The sequence below is a fragment of the Topomyia yanbarensis genome, chromosome 3 (assembly GCF_030247195.1).
Source record: "Topomyia yanbarensis strain Yona2022 chromosome 3, ASM3024719v1, whole genome shotgun sequence".
In the NCBI taxonomy this organism is placed as follows: domain Eukaryota; kingdom Metazoa; phylum Arthropoda; class Insecta; order Diptera; family Culicidae; genus Topomyia; species Topomyia yanbarensis.
This window is the reverse complement of record NC_080672.1, coordinates 75,791,692-75,810,381: the sequence shown is the minus strand read 5'-3', so window position 1 is coordinate 75,810,381 and position 18,690 is coordinate 75,791,692. Positions and strand designations below refer to the sequence as shown.

General features: G+C 38.4%; 1 protein-coding gene across 2 annotated transcripts in view; it reads right to left on the bottom strand.

Moving 5' to 3' along the window:
- The window catches only part of LOC131693828 (roundabout homolog 2-like), a 428,860-nt gene extending 413,609 nt beyond the window's left edge, over window positions 1–15,251 (bottom strand). For both annotated transcript variants that reach the window (XM_058982022.1, XM_058982021.1), the window contains exon 1: window positions 14,091–15,251. The gene's annotated coding sequence lies outside the window, so the exon portion shown is untranslated. The remainder of the gene's footprint in view (window positions 1–14,090) is intronic.
- Between the last annotated feature and the right edge of the window lie 3,439 nt (window positions 15,252–18,690).

Here is an 18,690-nt window from a genome sequence, read left to right as displayed (position 1 = left end):
ATTCCTGGTACTGTATTTTCATCCGATAAAACTGTTGAGAAACGCCAAAAATACATAACAACGAAATGTCATCACTTTAGAACACCCTATTGGAGAAGCCGCACCAGATAAAATTCTAAAACCGGCATACACACAGTAACCAACAGCATAACCACCGCATCGCATCGAATCCGTTTTCGGGTACGATTCTGGAAAACCGCATCGCCCCGCTAAAGACTTTACATATTCCTGTTCACGGCGAAATAGTTATACATGGTAATTTGTACAGCTACAAAACTGTGCCCTCCTCACCATCCAGCCAGACTACGCGTCTTGGACTCTTTCCAAGTGTGACGTGCACCATCTGTTGCCAGCTGTTATCGCGTCAAATCGTGCAGCCATTTTTGACACCCCGTTCAACACAGTTCGTTTTCCGAGTTTTTGTTTTCGTCTCCGACTCGATCGATCGACACTTCCTAGCCGGTCCCCGATGGTCGTCCGTCCCCCACACGAGAAGATGCGCAATCGTTTTCCCTTTTGTTTCTTACAAGCGCGGGCATCGATTACAACCGTATGCGGGGCCCGTCATGCGAAGAGGACCGATACAAATCTTAATCGGTTAATCGAGGCGACTGCTGTCTGCTTCATTCTCGCTTCCTAATTTCTCGGCTCCTCTTTGGTGCCGTGATCATTAGGTGGCTGTGCCGTGATCGAGGCCGGCAGACGATCGATACACTCACTGGCTTTTGGTCCGCAAATTTCGGTGTGGAATGATGAGGCGTCCAAATTAATTGAGTTTCGAAGATATGCATCGAGGCTGATGAATCCTACCGCGGATTTTTGGGGTGTAGATTTCATTGAAAACTGGCAGGCTATGTAGGTTTTTTCGGGGGACTAAATTTACACAGTCATCTCACGCATCTGGACCTGATAGAAATCGTTTGGTCACGAGTCGTTAAGCGATCTATTGCCGAGAGGTATAGCAAGACAATGACATTGTTTTTATCCAGCAGGCTGAAAGATAGATATGGTCGAAGCATGATAATAGAAAGAAATTCAAACATGAAGCTTGAGCTTTTGTAGATAAAAATGAAGACGTGAAAGTTTATAATAATTATTGCCCCAGTTCTGACAAGGTCAATATGGGAAACTTGCTGGACTTCATCCGTGGCCAGTTGTTTGAAAGTGATCACAAGTCGAATTCCGTTTGTTGGATTATTCGTCTCTCTGGTGACTAGATCAAATCTGGCAGATGGCGTTGAAATGAACCACACAAACAATTAAAATTATTACTCGCAAAGAAATTAGATATGCCTACACATCCGCCTCAAACATCACCCAAGCGAACGGTGTCCAGTTATATAATGCTCGAATCAAACAGCTGTGTGAGAACATTGTATCCGCTTACATTATATATTTCTGATCGATATGGGCTAAAATTTCGAAAATTTATCGCCAAATAGCTGAATTATAAGCGTTTACAACCTAACCACTTTTCGTTACATACGATTTTTTGTTGAATTTTCAAAGTACACTACGATGTCGAAAACAAAGACGTAGTCCTACGTCAAAAGAAAGCCAATGTAAAAACTAAAGAAGCACACAACTGAGACTAACTAACTGTTCTTTAATCTAAATTTGATAAAAGTAAAAACAACGAACGTGTTTGAGTTGCGCGACACGAAAGCTTCAAATAACTTTTTCACTTGTTTACTCATTTTCACAGAAACATAAGCGACATAGATATAATGTGGTCATGGATAGTAAAGAAACCACCTCCTGAAAGCTGTGGGGTAAGCTAGATCAATTGACATGCCGTATAGTGAGAATTAAAGTTTCCTTAAAACCGGGAGAGTTCCGCAATAGTTGCCGGGGCCCAATGAATCTCTGTCACATGTCACATAATATTTTTGGTGTTACAGGAGTTTTGGTATATTTGGCGGTCTCTAAAGAGAAAAGATTAAACCTTAAGAAGGAATCGCATCCACCTAGAGTTTTTGGGGGCAGTAACCTCCATGGAGATCATCAAAGCGACACTCCTGAGTCCAGAAAGAATAATGATTTGTTGTAGTGAATGGAGTAGCTCTTTTTAGTAAACCTGCAAAATAGTACTAAGAGCGTTTTTAAGGAACGCTTCAGATTGGTAATGTCTTATCAAATGTTACCCAACACGAAAGGACACACCATTGTGTGCCACCCAGTGTGATTGTAATTCAAAATATTTTCTCTTCGGAGCAAGGGGACCTGGAAACAACCAACCACGTTCTATAGTAGACCCACACATAGACATGGACTCCAATCGTTGACTACACCGTCGACCTCAACTTTGTGAGCAGGCATGTAGACGCGGTAGTCTTTCATAAAGGGCTTTCGGTCAGTAACGTATTTTATTTGCTTTAGGCAGAAAATCACAATTTTGAGCTTATCTGGGCGAACTTACGACGTATCTGTCGCGGATGAATATTTCTGCGCCAGGTTTTTCGAAATCTTTAGAATACTTACTGGATTAATTTTAATCCGTAAGAAGATTACGTTTCAGCATTACATTTCAGCATCTGTTTATTTATGCTCTGGCCTGGACCCCGACGCAAAGTGAAAATTTAAAGAATGCGAAGGAAGAGACAGAAATCACGGGAGATATAATAAATTGATAGTCAAGTCAGAGGATAGTACATTAAAAATGTGCTCTTCACTTGCATTTCGTCGCTGTTGTGCTATCTTATGACAAACGCCATATTGGGGTTATCTGAGTTAGATATACCACATTACTCCTCTCTACAAAGTGGCGTTTTCAGAATTTTGAAATTCTGCATGGTTACTGAAATATAGCGAGGAACGTGTTGAGAAATCGTGAGGTTTTTGATTCAAAGCACTATATTTTGGGATTGGCTCAAGTCATAATGAAGTTTAAGATGTAAGACTTTTGTTTACATTTTTAGCTAAAACTCTCAATGTAGTCAACCGATCTTCGTAATATTTGAGAGATTAAGAGAGAATAGATAGAAGTATCACTTGTATTCTCTGATTTTTTCTTCCATTTATAAGTTTCAAGATATTCAATTTCAAACTTTAAAATCTTTTTTCTCGAAATGTGCAAAATGACGCTTGTCATAAGATAGCACAACAGCGACAATTTAGCACCAAAAATACGAATTTTTAAAGATTCAGTGTCCTTGGTGTTTTTACACGGGTCAAAGTTTTCGCACTTTTTATCGATTTTCGCGACTCCTTAATCATGTCTGGTTGACCTGAAAGTTTGCGTAGAGACTTTTTTCAAGGTTCTAATACTTCAGAGGTGTGCCTGGTTATAAAATTCGATGGTTACCTTTTTCTATTGGCACCTTTTTAGGGTTACATAGCATCACGCGAGAAAATTTTGAAGAAAGTTTGAATTCATGTAAAGGCATCAAGCAATGATTTTTATACATCAAAGTTATAGAATTTTTAAAGGAAATTTATCAGTGAAAAAACCAAGCATCAGTTTATAAAATATATTGATAATTGGCGGAGTTAGGTCTTTTTACTCGAAACAATTTTTATTTCTTTTTATTCAAGAGGCTTGCGGTGATCACGGTGGAAGTCCAACATATCAACTAAAATATCAAAACTCAAAAAAATCAATTGGTACCAGCATTCCTCGTATCTTAGCGGTTAGATGAATAAATAATAATTTCTTCCTGCATACGGGAACGTTTTTTCTGAAATATCGATGTTTGAAGCTTATCTATTACACAAAAATGTTAGCATAAGAAAGGAATCGTCAAGCTACAAAAAATTATTACGAACAGTTGAAAAAAAAATATTGAAGAGAATGGATCGTGTAGTTTTTCGACAATCATGATTACGGAAAAACCATTTTTGAGAAACTAACATTTCGAGATAATCGAGTTTAAAATTTCAAGTTAGCACTGCTTTTAGTAGAGTAATAAATTTTTGTTAGATTTTTTGAAAATGGTAAGTAACCCCTTAATATACAATCTTCTGAATAGATGCCCCTCCATCGCCTGTAAACACCTAGCATTAAATGGTTTCATAACTATACAGCTCAAGATATGCGGCTGGAATTTACGTGGAATGAGCCAGTCAGTCAAACACGAACGAACTTCGGTGGAATCATTTTGAAATAGAGTTTTTCGGCATTTTTACAAGTTTCTAACCAACGGAAATAAATTTAACAGTTGGTCGGTGTTAAGTCAGACCGAACTAACTATAATCTTTTTATCCAGTTCTATCATTATCTCATTTTTTGATGTTTTGCGACTTAGTTCGGTCTGACTGAACACCAACCAGTTGGTGATGGAACAAATATTCAAATAAATTCTTCGTACAGCTGTATGATAGCGGGGGTTGAATTCCTAGAACGATTGAAACGATTGTATTGGTAGGGGGAGCTGGACCAATTCGGACCTAGTTACGGAGCAGTATTTGGTTGAAAAACCTGGCCTAAATTGTTTAAATAATTGTTTGCAGTAGAAATTAATATTCAACTAATATTATATCTAAAATCGATGATTTAGCAACAATCTGTAGGTTTGTGTTTATATACAAGTGCAAAAAAAACTTTCTGGCCGATAAAAGACTAGCCTTACCCATTATTTAAAAATATATCTATCTTTCTACATATATAAAAGTCAAAGTTTGTATGTATATGATTTATGGACTCCCAAACGGCTTAACCGATGGCCGTCAAAATTTACTCATAGTAGGCATTTGTTATGGAACAAATACATGCTATTGGTTGGGAATTATCTGCCCGCCAGATGGCGCTTCGGAATAAATTGTGTTTTCCTCATATTTCGTTGCAAGTCACAGCAACGCGCGATGGGTATTAGCTAGTTTTTTATAAAATTATATTTTCAAAAGATGGGTGCATTGCAATTTTTATTATTGAAGATTTCGGTTTATAAGAAGTAAGTTTGGCAGATTTTAGGCTGTAATAACCAGGAAAGGCATGTTTGATAGTTTTTTGCGTTGTCTCGTTTGGCTTTCTGGTCAAGTTCACCTCACCAAATATGGAAAGATCTTCTCGGGAGAATGTTTCTTAGTTTTGCTACAAGCCTCAAATATCAAAGAGTTAATGATTTCAACGGCTTTCCTGGACACCCTGAAACTACTTTCATAATCTTGGAATCAACTGGATTACCTGCACTACGTTGACCGATCTGAACTGCATTTGATATTCAATAATAGAAACAGTTTCTTTAAGATTTTGTTTTCTTTTTCTTTTGCTACACACGCTCCAAAGTTTTAACAGGACGCCCAGCGCCCGATTAAACCTTCCAGCAGCGAATGAAATATTTTTCCGAAGCTCTCTATTTGCGGTTACGAATCGTTTTTTTTTCTTGCAGAATTGAACTACATATGGTCAGTATTAAGTCAGACCGGACTAAGTCGCAAAACATCAATAAATGAGATAATGATAACACTGGATAAAGAATTTCTTCAGTTATATTCAACTTTTGCCAGATTTGAAATATATAACAATAAACAAGAATTATGGCGAAAAATAATTTTCAATTATAACGTAAAGGATGCTGCGATTCAAACTTTAAACCCGTATTTCTCGAAATCAATATTTTGTCACTTAGTCCGGTCTGACTTATCAGGAATCAGAATATATTGGCTCAAATGGCACGTTCCCCGTACATAGTCGGGGTTTTGTGCCTCAAAATTTCTAATGGGGGTGGACGTAGCGTAGTTGGTAAATCGATTGCCTTGTACGCAGCGCACCTGGGTTCGAGTCCCGACCCCGCACGTAGGGTTAGAAATTTTTCAAAAGAGATTTTTCTAGCCCGAAGAGGCGAATGACCTTATGGTTAAAACCTCTATAATCGAAATAAAAAAAAAGAATTTCTACTGGGACGGATTAGGAACAGATTTTTTTAATTTTGAAAAGTAAGGAAATAGCAGACTAGAGCCGTCTTAAGACCACTCGGGGCCCCAGGGCACAACTGAGCTGAGGAGCCCCTATAATTGAAGAAGTATAAACTAATGTAGAGTAGGATGATCAAAAAATGATACGCAGCAACAGGAAGCCATATATACCACCGTGAAATTTAAGCCAAATAATTCAACCATGCGAAAATATTAAAAATACTATAGGAATCAGAATATATGGAGAAAAAAAATTATATTTCTACCACTATAGGTGGCATTGTAAATGTCCATGTACCGTCGAAACGGAAGATGATTTTTATTAATATCAAAAAGATATTAGCATTTCTGACCAATCTGACCGAAAATTGCAAAAGGCCTAACACATTATATGCGGTTGCTGGAGTTCGAACTTAGGTTAGCTGCGTACAGTGTAATTGACTTACCACCTACGCTGTTCCCTCCCCATATGATATAATCTCACCTTCATAGTTGGAAGACATTGTTTGAGGCTGTAGAGTACCTCCATCAATAATGAGGAATGATGGTGTGAGGCGGGTTAAACGTCAACACTACAATTTCGACGATCCATTCAATAATTGTTGTTTCACTTTGAAAATCTAGAAAAAATATTTAGCAATTTGCCAATAACATTCAACTTGTTAAGGGGTTACACCACCGTAGAACACAAAAAATAGGCATATTTCGGGAATTTTTCTAGACGCAATAAAGAGATGAATCGGAATCTTGTAAAATGAAATTTATAGTACTATTTGTGAAGTACAAAACAAGTGATTTTGTCACAAGATGGCGGCTGTGCAGCATTTTCTCACAAATACCTCTTTTTGGAGAGGGTCCACGAGCGGAAACCTATCTCCCGGAATTTTTTAACGAGAGATAACAACTAAAGTTTTTGCGGTTTCTTATAACAATATCAAGCGACGTACATAGGATTTTTTTTTTGATATTTTTTTTACTTTTTAGTTTGCTTAATATATGACAAAATCGATTCAAAATTGTTGTTTAAAAAAAACTAAGCATTAAAAAAATAAAATCCTACATACCTCGCTGGAGATATCAATTCCGCAGACATTGTAAATATTTCGAAATGATAGACAATTTGTTATTTGTTCGAGTTACGTTTCCGGCCAGCTCCAAAAATGTGGTTTCGAGAAAAACGCTGTTAAAGTTTTCAGTGCGCTCGGGGTATAAATAAGAAGCGTTGCGGCTGAATAGCAATTTTTATCGCCTGTGGTTTTGTGTTATATCATTTTCAAGACCTCAAAGCATATTTAAGATCAAAAGTTATACTGGTTCGTACAATGTTGTTCTCAATTTCTTACAGTTCCTGATATGATGCAGCTGGAAAAAGTCAATTTCCAGCTTTAAGTGATTACATACCGTCTTATTTTTCAAAAAAATTTATTACTTCATCTAAAAGTACAACTTCTTGAGAACATCTACCCAAAATCTTATAGAGATCCGAGAAATAGATCGAAAACAACAGCGCTTCCAAGCGCGCTTCGTTTACCCAGAGCAGTAGTAACTTGAAATTTTACACTCGAATATCTCGAAATGTCGTTTTTCCAAAATTAGGTTTTTTGTGATCACGATTGCCGAACAACCACTCAACCGATTTTCTTCAGTTTTATATTCAATTGACGGTAATGAAATTTTTCTCGTACCTTAACGTTTTCTTTCTTTCTTATACATTGTTTTGAAAATGAGAACTTTTTAAAACAATTTTTAGAATTTTCAAGGAAAAACGTTCCCGAATGCAGGAAAAAATTATTATTTATTTACCGAATCGTTAAAGTACGAGTAATACTCATATGCTAATGAAATTTTTTGAGTTTTGGGATTTTAAATGATCTATTGGTCTTCAATCATCATCACAACTTCTTGAATAGAAAAGAGTTTCGGGGAAAAGCCATAACTTCGCCAACTTTCAATATATTTTTATTAACTTATGCTTATGTATTTATCTGAAAAATGTACATCAAAAATACTATAAGTTTGATGTATTGAAATCATTGCTTTATGTTTTTACGTAAATTCAAACTTTCTTGACATTTTTCTCACAAAAAGTATGTAACCCCTTAAAGAAAAGCCAAAGTTCAATGATAATTCAACTACATTTACAGATGACAATATTGAATATTGCAGCCATTGAAGTCAATCGATATTATGTCGAATCTAAGAGCGGTTTTGATATTCGCATTTTTAGGTGCAGGAATAGAATGATACTTTGAAATAGTATCTCTTCATGCACAAATTTTTGGTGAGGTATATTTTTGTTACATATTCTGACAGAATATGTGTAGTTTCTTTTATAGTGAACGGTTCGGAGAGGCGAAGATAGCAAACAAGTACATTATAAGTACCTAATATTGACATTTTCATAATCAACGAATTAGTATCTCAAAGACGGCGTTGTTGGTTAAATAGCAAATCTAGGGTTTTGAAGGTTGCCTCTCTTGTGTTGGTGATAGGCAATCAGTGCAGAAAGAGAAATTAAATAATAACAATAATTAGCCTTTCAGCCTTTCACCTTTAGGAAGTAGAAATGTTCAATACTTTAACTGTTACGTGAACAAATAAAAATAGTGAAACAGCGAAATTACTCGAACCTATTAATATGAGCAACACAATTCATTTCAATAATTAGCTACCACAACTATTAGTAGTTCATTCATAATCAGCCACAAACAGAAATGCAACCATCTACCAACGAAGTTCATCAAAGGCGAAAAGCAAATGCTATATCACTTAGACTGCAAAATTGTACAAAATTTTAGCCCAAGCATAAATGAATAAAAATTTAAGTTTAAAAACAATCAGTCATGTAAAACAGTCGAAATAGGAAACACAACGAATGCACGCTACCGTGAGGCACACATCCTCGACTACCTACGGGATACGTCCCATTTGAGACAGTATATTTTTATTCCCGATTCTGACGGCCTAAAATATTTTTAGTAAGGCGGAGTGTCGCACAAAAATAACATAATTGGCTTCGCACCAGGCTACGACGGCACATTTGAAAATGCCTAATCTGGCCGCAAAAATATCGTGAGACCTCAAGAAATCCAGGAGTTGTTTTTAGAGGTTTTCATGTAGATTTGTCCATTCACAATTCCTGACGTGATGAAGAAATGAAACTTTGCCACCTGCACGGATCGCTTGCCAAACAAGGATTGTGTACCCAATTCCAGCATCATCTTCTTCCACTTTCAGTACAGCTTTCTTGAGCAATTTTTTTCACCTTGTTGGTTGCCGCTTCAGCTTGGTGCCATTCGAACTTTTTATACGCGTTGTGGAAAACATTTCATTGTTTTTTTCTCAAAATGATTTGAAACATGAATCGAAATGTTAGATTGACGTTTGAATTGGTCCAATACCATCCTGGTCATGCAGTGCCTCGTTTGCTACTGCTACCATCACTACGCTTAACTGTCTGATGCTCTTTAAACGTCACATAGGATAAGGTGAAATGTGCGAATCCAAGCAACTGTACCATTGTTACCCACACGCTAAAGAGTTATAAATAATTGAGTGTTACTATTTTTTGAAACATAGCCTTCAGAATGATTCTATATTCATCCTAAGTTGGAGGCCCCTAAAAGCCCATGCGTAAAGACGATACTGTAGCAGACTTTTTTCTTTATATTTAAGTTGTATAAAACTGATTTTTTTTTCAGAATGCATGGATCTATCTATGCCAAAATATGACCCTAACCTCTATTTGATATTTGAGTCTAAACAATTCGCATCACCAATGTCTGTAGATTTTGTTTCCACACGCGACCTTTAAACAGCCAAGCAGAATTAGAAAAACCTCTGATTCAGCTCATAAACTGGCAAAGTGATGCAGTTTGTTTTCTTTTCACTCGCAAGTGAGTCGTAATTTCCATTGAAAACTTAATTTTATGCTCGGAATTAACTTACTAGTGCCAAAATATGAATGAAACGAGTAACAAATTTAGTTTTATTTATAATTATTTCGAAGTTAATTGTAATCGCGGTATTATGGTGGTTATAAAAATACTTTCCATATATAAAGTTTCAACTGGCCACCGAGACCCAATTAGTACCAATGTTAAACTCCTTCATATTTTAGACCATGTAGGAGAGTTAGGCCTATTAAAGACAAGGACCGGCTGTGTATGATGCAACGCTGACACTACCCAATAAGCCGCATATAATCTTTCCTCGTGTGATCGCTCCTTAGCCCCAAGCTCTAGACTGATCATGATCGCATATTTGTCCCATTTTATATGGGATTTCTTATCTTTACGGGACAGATATTCGATCATAGGCAGTAGACTTCTGGTGATAATTTGAGGAAGTTTGAAGATTGTCATCAGTCGACTGGGATTGATTAACATCGAATTCGAACAATGAGCCTTAACAGCAGATTTGAATGCACTGAATACAGAGACATTCAATGACTGTAATCGATGGCGGTGTGGAGGGAGCGACAGAACAAATGTACCGTTAGTCTGGCAAAATTCGAGCGCAGCCAATTGATCTATGCGTATCATAATTATCAAGCAATAGGAACACTTGCGAATCTTCTGGTCGTCAAACGGTGGGATAACAAAATTCTCACAAGTTTCCTATCTCATGCCTCCACGCGAGTCTAAGTCTATTGATGACATTTGGTCCTTAGACCGGCGACGACTGGGTGCTATCAGCCTTCTGCCGATAGTAGCAGAATGAGAGGGTGCGAACAGATCTAGTCGAGAAAACATTGCCGTAAACATGAATAGTTGATCGGAAATTAGCCCCAATACGAACAATCTGACTAGTATCTATGATCACGGGTCAATACGTATTGAAAATTCGCCGCGTCTGTTTTTATGAACCTAATTTCAAGCTCCGTTATTGCTAACAAGCCCGTGCATCAGGTTAACAATCTTTTATATTTCCCTTCAGTGTTCGTTATTATCGCTCGTATACTTGTATTCCACAAATCTGATATGGAAAATAAGAAATACTTTCCTTGATTTATAACATCTCGCGCTATTTTTGCCTGTATAATGTGTCACTCCGCGTGGAGTTCAAATTGCTTTTGTTTAGGGAACATAGTATACTCTCGGTAGCCGGCTGCCCAGAGTTTAAAAAAAACCAAAAACTAAACAAGATCTCTTTTTCGAGTGATCGTGCACTCGAAGACTAACTAAACAACTACGTAATAAAATATGCTTTACAGGTCACATCGCTTGCTTGGAGCGAATCCTAGACCTGATACCCTTCCAAACTACCAACTCCGCGACACCTATGGAAGAGTCTGATGAATCGTCGTCCTTCCGTTAAGTAGGTGGAGCATCAACACTTCCTGTCTACCTTATCTTTTATCCTTCCCCGTGAACGATGGAGATGGGGGCGGCCGGCAATGATGGCTATCATGCTGTTGAGGTTTTAATATGGGCGAATCTTCTGAAGCTCGAGTGATTTTTTTAAGTGTGCCAGGAATTGAACGAATATTTCGGCATTCATCCACCCAATGGATTCTTCCCATTTCTTACCACTCATGCTGTCTATTTAAAGTTTCCCGTTCTAAATTTATAATTAATTTGCTCTACAATGTCCATCCATCTTTCAGTTCGACAAACTTGTGATTATCTGGAGAAAAAGAGGGTCCGAATTGAACCACGACACTTTTTCACTATTCTCCCATCGATTAAGCGAACGCAGCGAATCAGATGAAAGATATTATTCAACATTTTTAGAAACACAATAGTTTTTTTGAATTAATATTATATTGTCGCAAATAAAATCTTAGCTACATAGCAGATAAACGTTACGTTAGAGCGCTCCAAACCACTATGTTCCTCTGGTTCACAAACACGATGACTGATGAACTTCAAATTTCGTGTGTTACATCAGAGTTAAATGGTACCTATGGAAAGGATATATAGGTGCTTTTCATAGCATTAGCATAGCTGAGAAACAGCTAAGGGTCCGAGTTGGTTTGCGATCCGATTTCGCCCACTTCCCCTATTATTACAACGCCTTGCTCTTGTGTTGCTTAACCACCTAAAAATTCCTCCAAAGGCTCCAGGAATGGATGACGGTGCATCAGGTGGAGTTGCACGAAAACCGGGGAATACATGCAAACAGACCGAAAGAGCACTAGTTGCTCATTTCAAACGGAATCCGAACATTTCGCTGTAAGACTTGACAAAAAAATGCTTGGCAAAGTTTCGTCTAGAGAATTAAAAAACGACGTGGATTGAACCTGTACAAGGTGCTAAATCTCCCATATCGACTAGTGTTGCCAAAACACTGCTAACGAAATATCGGTGCCGTGTCGTTCATGATGAGACCTACCTCAAATCAGATTATAAGCAGTTGCCGAACAGAAATATATCCCACGATAAATCCTCGTAAGTCATATGTCTTCCGTTTAATTCTTTTCACCAGCAAACAACAGATACTAGTATTTCAATTATGATGTATAGTTTTCTTCTTTGTTCATATCAATCAGTTTTGATTTCTCTAAAAAATTGTAGAATATTTCACGGATAAGGAAAAGTTTGCCGTGGCTGATCGCTTCAAACGGAAGAAGATATCGGAATTTGCTTCGAAGTATCTGATTTAGCGGAGCATATGCACTTGTGGCTAACGTAGAAAATCATTCGTGATCCAAGGCATAATAGATGATGAGATTTACAAAATTGTGTGCCTCCAAAACGGCGTGCATATACTTAAGTGATGTGAAAAAAGAAACAGTAATACTCGTTTTATCGGTTCCTTTTTTTGCATTAATATAAAATATAAAAGACCCGAGGCTCCGTTTAGCTAACGCACTGGGCCGTGTTGAATAAATAAATTATATAAATAAAATAAAATAAAAAATATTAAAAAAAATAGTGGAAAAGGAGGAGAGTCCAATTGGCGCAATGTCTCCACCTACAATTTCATGCGGTACATGAAACAACCTCCACGTGAAACTCTTGGCAAGTTCAAAATAGAACATGCTGATAGGAGCTCTGTAACTTCAGATGTCACTAAAGATCTGAATATAGATTTCAAAAAGGCCAAATGATACTGAACTTTTTGTAAAAACAAAAAAGGGGAATAATGTTGTTATTAAGAATTGAACCCAGATGCTTAAATCACAGCCACTGGGTTTCCACTCCGTTAATTGAACAACTGATAATCAATACAGTGTAAGCCCGATTTTATCAGACCACACCCCCCTGCCCTTGATTTTGTCTACCCCAGATTTTATAAGTATTACATGAAAGTCCGTTTGATGGTCTCTAGCAGACGAACCTAAAGCGGTTTTTTTTCCTTTTGTTCCTAAACATAGCCTCATAACCATTTCTGATCATTATAAATTTCTCTTAAAGAGATCTTCCAGTGCGAAATGAAAAAAAGAGATACGTTTTTATTAGCCCCTTATTGAAATTTAAGCTGATAAAACGGGGGCATTGACAAAATCGGGACATATATTTTTCTTTCTTTTTAAGACATTAGTCCCTAGGTATAGCTTCATAACCCTTTCTGATTATTTAGTTTAAATTTCCCTTAAGGGGGTGACAGTGCAAAATTAAAAAAAAATTACAATTTTGCATATTTCGGATCTCTAAGAAAAGAAAAATATACTCAAGAAACGTTACTCGAATTCAACTTGGTTCGTCTGATAGAGCCCATCAAACTATCAACTATCTATTTGCATTTGAAGCTGACAAAATCGGGGTGAGACGAATGGCAGGGAGATTTGCTCATGGAACATTGAAGAGAACTAGGGGATGACAAATTTTAAGATGCAATTTAGCTTGTTTATTATTGATTATTGAATAGCGATTGTCTGTATATACTATGCAAGTTTTGATTCATTGCTGTCTTCATATGAGCATAATACACTTTTTACGCAAACAACTGACCAATTATAATTTACTAGACTAGACTTTCATGTGAGCAGAAATTTCTTTGTCTCTATCCAAGGAGATATCTCATAACACTTGATCAGATTAAATTGAATCTACATTTTCCATAATTGTTGTTCGATTTTCTCCTGACCAAATTTATGACTACCACCATAAGTGTAACTAATTCACGGCAAATAACAGATTACCCACAGAAACAATCTTTCGGTCAACGCCTTATACGCGCAGACCACACTTACAGCAATCACTCAAAAGCCTCACCGAGCCAAATTCCTGATCACTACAACTAATGATGTGATAATAATAGGTTTGAAAGTAGCTATCATTAGCACTCACCGTTTTCGAGAGGCTGCCGAAGCAAACAAAAAACGCACAACCGTCCTAGCTACACAGCGCTAGAGCGAGATAAACAAATCCGATGACAGTCACAGTAGTAGGCTACGGTTACGCACCAACCCGATCTTCTGTCTATCCCGGCCCAGAAGAGCTCATGAAGCACTAATTATTCGTGTGTGACGAGATTTTTTCAGTTTTTTAAATATCATTAAACATCCACCTGGTTTCTGTTTTGACAATTCAATCGTTCGCACTTCACCAGCGGCAACTAAGGGTGCGTAATTAGCATTAATTTTTCATTCACTTAAAAATACCATCATTCCACCACACAACACATATTCACACATTCGTCGGCTTCTTCAGATCGCAGGCGATCTTCACACTGTCTCTCGCTCTATCTACGAGTTATGTTGAGCTTTCTTCGTTTTCTTCTTCTGACTTTTTCTCTCTTCTCGCCTTTACGAGTACTTGCATTCGTACTTATGTTGTATGTATGTACACTTCTAGTAACTGCTGTTCACTTCTCGCTCATACCGTTGCCGGTGGCAACGAAACGCACTAGTTATATTCACTGCAGCACACACGAATTGTGCACTGAGTACACGGCAATTAAATTATTAACTGTGTATCATCAATAAATCTATTAATAATTATGTAGACAACTTCGTTCTGGACGCAGCTCGATGTCTATTTTTGGCCCAACCCTGCTTTCATCAACACCGTGCCCGGCATAAACGCAAGTACGCAACACATAAATGCACTCCGAAAAACTGCATCCGTTCCGCGCACCTCGCCACACGCTTCCTCTGTACTATCCACTATCCACAACACTACCTCAAAGCAAACATCCGAATTGATTATAAATAGCACTTCCTGTGCCTGTGGGTGACGCCTTCGGTCGGTTCAATCGCGATCGGATCGGATAAAAGACTGGGCTCACTCACTCACTCAGCTCAGCTGTTGTCGATCCGATTCGCTAGTATGTAGTGCACTTTTTTCCACTTCAGACGGCAAACCGATGCAAATTCCACATCACCCCGCACAAACAGAAGACACGTTACTCGACGACGCACGACGAGTCCCGCGACCCGCGAATATCGTTGCCCGGACCGAAAAAAGAGAAAACCCCACAAAGCAAGCTAGCTGGCCGCCTTCACGCACAGTACTGACTCTGACAAAGCGACGTCGTCGTTGGGAACCGGCGGCGCTCGAACAGTACCAACCAACCGACCAGTTTTCGAAGAGACGTGGAAAGAGCAAAGTTTTCTTCGGTGAGAGCGGATGCTGGGGTTGAGAGAGCGCGACGCGTTTTGTTGTGCTCTCTTTCGTTGAATATTTTGGATTGATGATGTTCGGGAGAGACAAACAGAGCGAGCGACGCCGTCTGCCAAACTTAACGAAACTCTCACGATGCATTCTCTCTGTTGTGTTACCGTTCTATGCTGCAAGTTTATGCGTTTTGTTTCAGGTATGTTGCGCAGCTGAGCATATTTGTTGCGTGGCGAGGAATAAAAGGTAAGGTGCTTTCCAAAAAATCGTTCTCTTCAAACATGAACTTCTGTTTTTGCGAAACACCCGTGTTCAGTTGTTTGCATGAGAAAACAAATAGTGATTCCGTTCTGGATTTTCGCTAATCCGCTCTGCCACATACTGACGAGACGAAATCGGAACACATTCGTACTGATAAAAGGATCAAACAACGGTTTAAATTCCAATGTGTTTGACCAAAAAACCCAAGCCGTTGGTTGGAGCAATGACTACCATCGTTGTTCAACTTATTAGATCAAATTGTAAATTGAAAATAACGGACTTCGATTTCGTTGAAACATAAGTTATCTATATTTATCAGGCGAATATAGACCGAATAATTAACAATAGAGATAAATATAAAAAAATATGTTTCCGCGTATTCCAGGGCCCTTATTTTCAACCTCCTATTTGAGCTAATAGGTTGAACAAAAATGGCAGTCATAGCTCCAACCAACGGCTTGGGGAAATATTTTGGACCTATTAAATCACCAAAAGAACACCATACCAACGTGTTAAAAGGGTCATTACCAAATATGTATTTATTTCAGCTTTCGTCGGTTAAAATTTATAATGACTTTGAGTAAAATGCTCAACATTTGCGATTGACGTCCTCCATCATATCATGTACGGTACGTTTTTCTTAGTTTTTTCCACTTCTACTTTTCTCGTCCTACGCCATTCCTTTGATCTTCCGAAACTCGGACTTAAGCTCAGATCAGTTTGTCTTGTTTTGTTTGTTTTTATAATAACTTATTTTGATGGAATGTACAAGAATTTGATTCCAACATCGGGGAAACAGCAGTGTAAGAGACAAGGGAGATAAGGTGGACAACGATAACAAAGACAACGTCAAGCCTGCAGCCGCATGGGAAACAGAATATCAATGACTGCCTCAGACTGCCAAGATAGCACGGTGGGACATCCGGTTATCAGTCGCATACCCGAAATCCTCTATAACGGGTCAGATGTCGGCTTCAAATTCGATCCTTGCGGGTCCGGTGGTCAGGCTAAAGTCAATGGTGTTAGTTGGCACCACCAAGGCAGTACGTGTGACATCAGAAAACGAAAAAAAAGAAAAAGGGGAGGGGCTAAATCTAAATGTTAATTGTTTTTTCAGGAAGGGGTAGATGAAGGATATATTGGGAAAACATTAGCTGAGACCTGGCGAAATGATACTCAGCGCACGCCCGGATAATATGTTCGATGTCGTGATAGCCGATCCGCAGATACCACAATCCGCGAGTCCAATATGTCGGAGATGCACGTCCAGCGTGTAAGAATTTGACATGAATCGGGACATCACAAGAATGAAATCCCCTTGAACCAAAGTTTCGTCGATACCTTTTGGACTATCGAATGCAGACCCCTTGATCCACAAAGTTTGCCAACTTTCGAGAGTTCTCTAATAAATAATACCGAAAAATTCGTGGCAGCAAATTGGTCTTTCGCAAATGTCACCTTCTATAGCACAGCAAAAGAGTCCGCTCGCTCATTGCCCGGAATGGAGCAATGAGAATTGACCCAAACCAAGGTAATCTGGACCGATTTTTCAAATAAAGCACTAATGCTCCCGTATATTCCCCAAAAAATATATTTTCTATGTTTCATCGAATGAAACGTGGAACTGAGGCTATCCGAAACCACGAATGGTCTGCGGGCAAAGCGTCGAAGGGTATACGGAATAGTAGCTAGCTCTGCGACGTAAACTGCAGCATGATCACAGAATTTGTATAAGGCAGTGAGCTTTTGGTTGAAAATTCGGAAGCTAGTGGACCCTTCGAGGTTAGATCCAGCAGTATACAACATCTTACAGCAGTCGACCTTGCCGGAATTATTATAAAGAATGTCTAGCAGGACTATGCAGTCCGGTTCCGGTTCTTTTGCGAATGAAGAAGAAGGATTAATATTCTGCGCCATCTCGTTAAAGTACACGGACATATATTAGGTCTGAGAAGTTAGCGCAATAATTTTCTCGAAGTTTTCAATCTCTAATGGGTTCCAAAAATTGGATCGAATGGGTAATCGATATGAATGTTCACAAAATCGATTTTTTAGCGGGAGCCGGCTGACAGGACAGAAAATGAATACTCACAGTGGAGCGAAAGCAAAATCCGTGTTCCATTACCGAGAAGAAAATTTGTCTTTTGTTGGCAATTTTGTTTCAGATACCTAATGGGGCATCTCCAGGCACATTTTGAGTCGAACCAGACCCCGAGATATTTTACTTCTTAGCAAATTCAACTACAATATAGTTTTCTCCATAGAGAATTCGATATCCAGATTAGAAAAATTGTCCAAAGTATTCTGCACTGATCCTTGTAAGTCGGTAGCTTTGGGTCATATAACGGAAATAACACCCTCGTTTGCAAGTTGCTTTAGCGTGCAGGAATTGTCAAGACATTCATCAATGTCATTGACATAAAAATTGTATAAACGTGGGCTTAGGTATGATCCCTGGGGTAGACCCATGTAGCTACATCTTTGCGTTGACGTATCATCAAGCGAGAAGTACACGTGCTTTTCCGACAATAAATTTAGCTAAAAATTCTTCAAAGTTGGTGAAAGACCAAGTTGGTGCAACTTCCCAGAAAGGATGTTGATAGAAACTGAATCGAGAGCACCTTTAATGTCCAAGCAAACTGATTTCTATTGAGAGCAAGGCAAGGGTAATCGTTTGTCCCTTTGCCTTTGGTGGAAGCCAAATTGTGTATCTGACAGTAAGCGTTTTTCTTCGATACAATTTTCTAGGCGAAACAAGATCAGTTTCTCGAACATCTTCCGGATACAGGAAAGCATTGCAATTGGCCAATACGAGTTGTGATCGGAAGGCTAGGTAAAGGTTTTTTGATGGCGATGACACTCACTTGTCTCCAAGGGTGTGGGACAATAATATTGTCGAGAAATTGATTAAAAATCCTTCAAGCGGTTGGCAGATTCCTCAACAAGTTAAATTTTATTGTCTGGTTTTGGGGCTTTCTTGTTACAGGATAAGAGAGAAAAGGAAAACTCCACCATCGAAAAAGGTATTTATTTTGAGGTATCGGGAGAGAGTATAGCGCGGTAGGTCTGC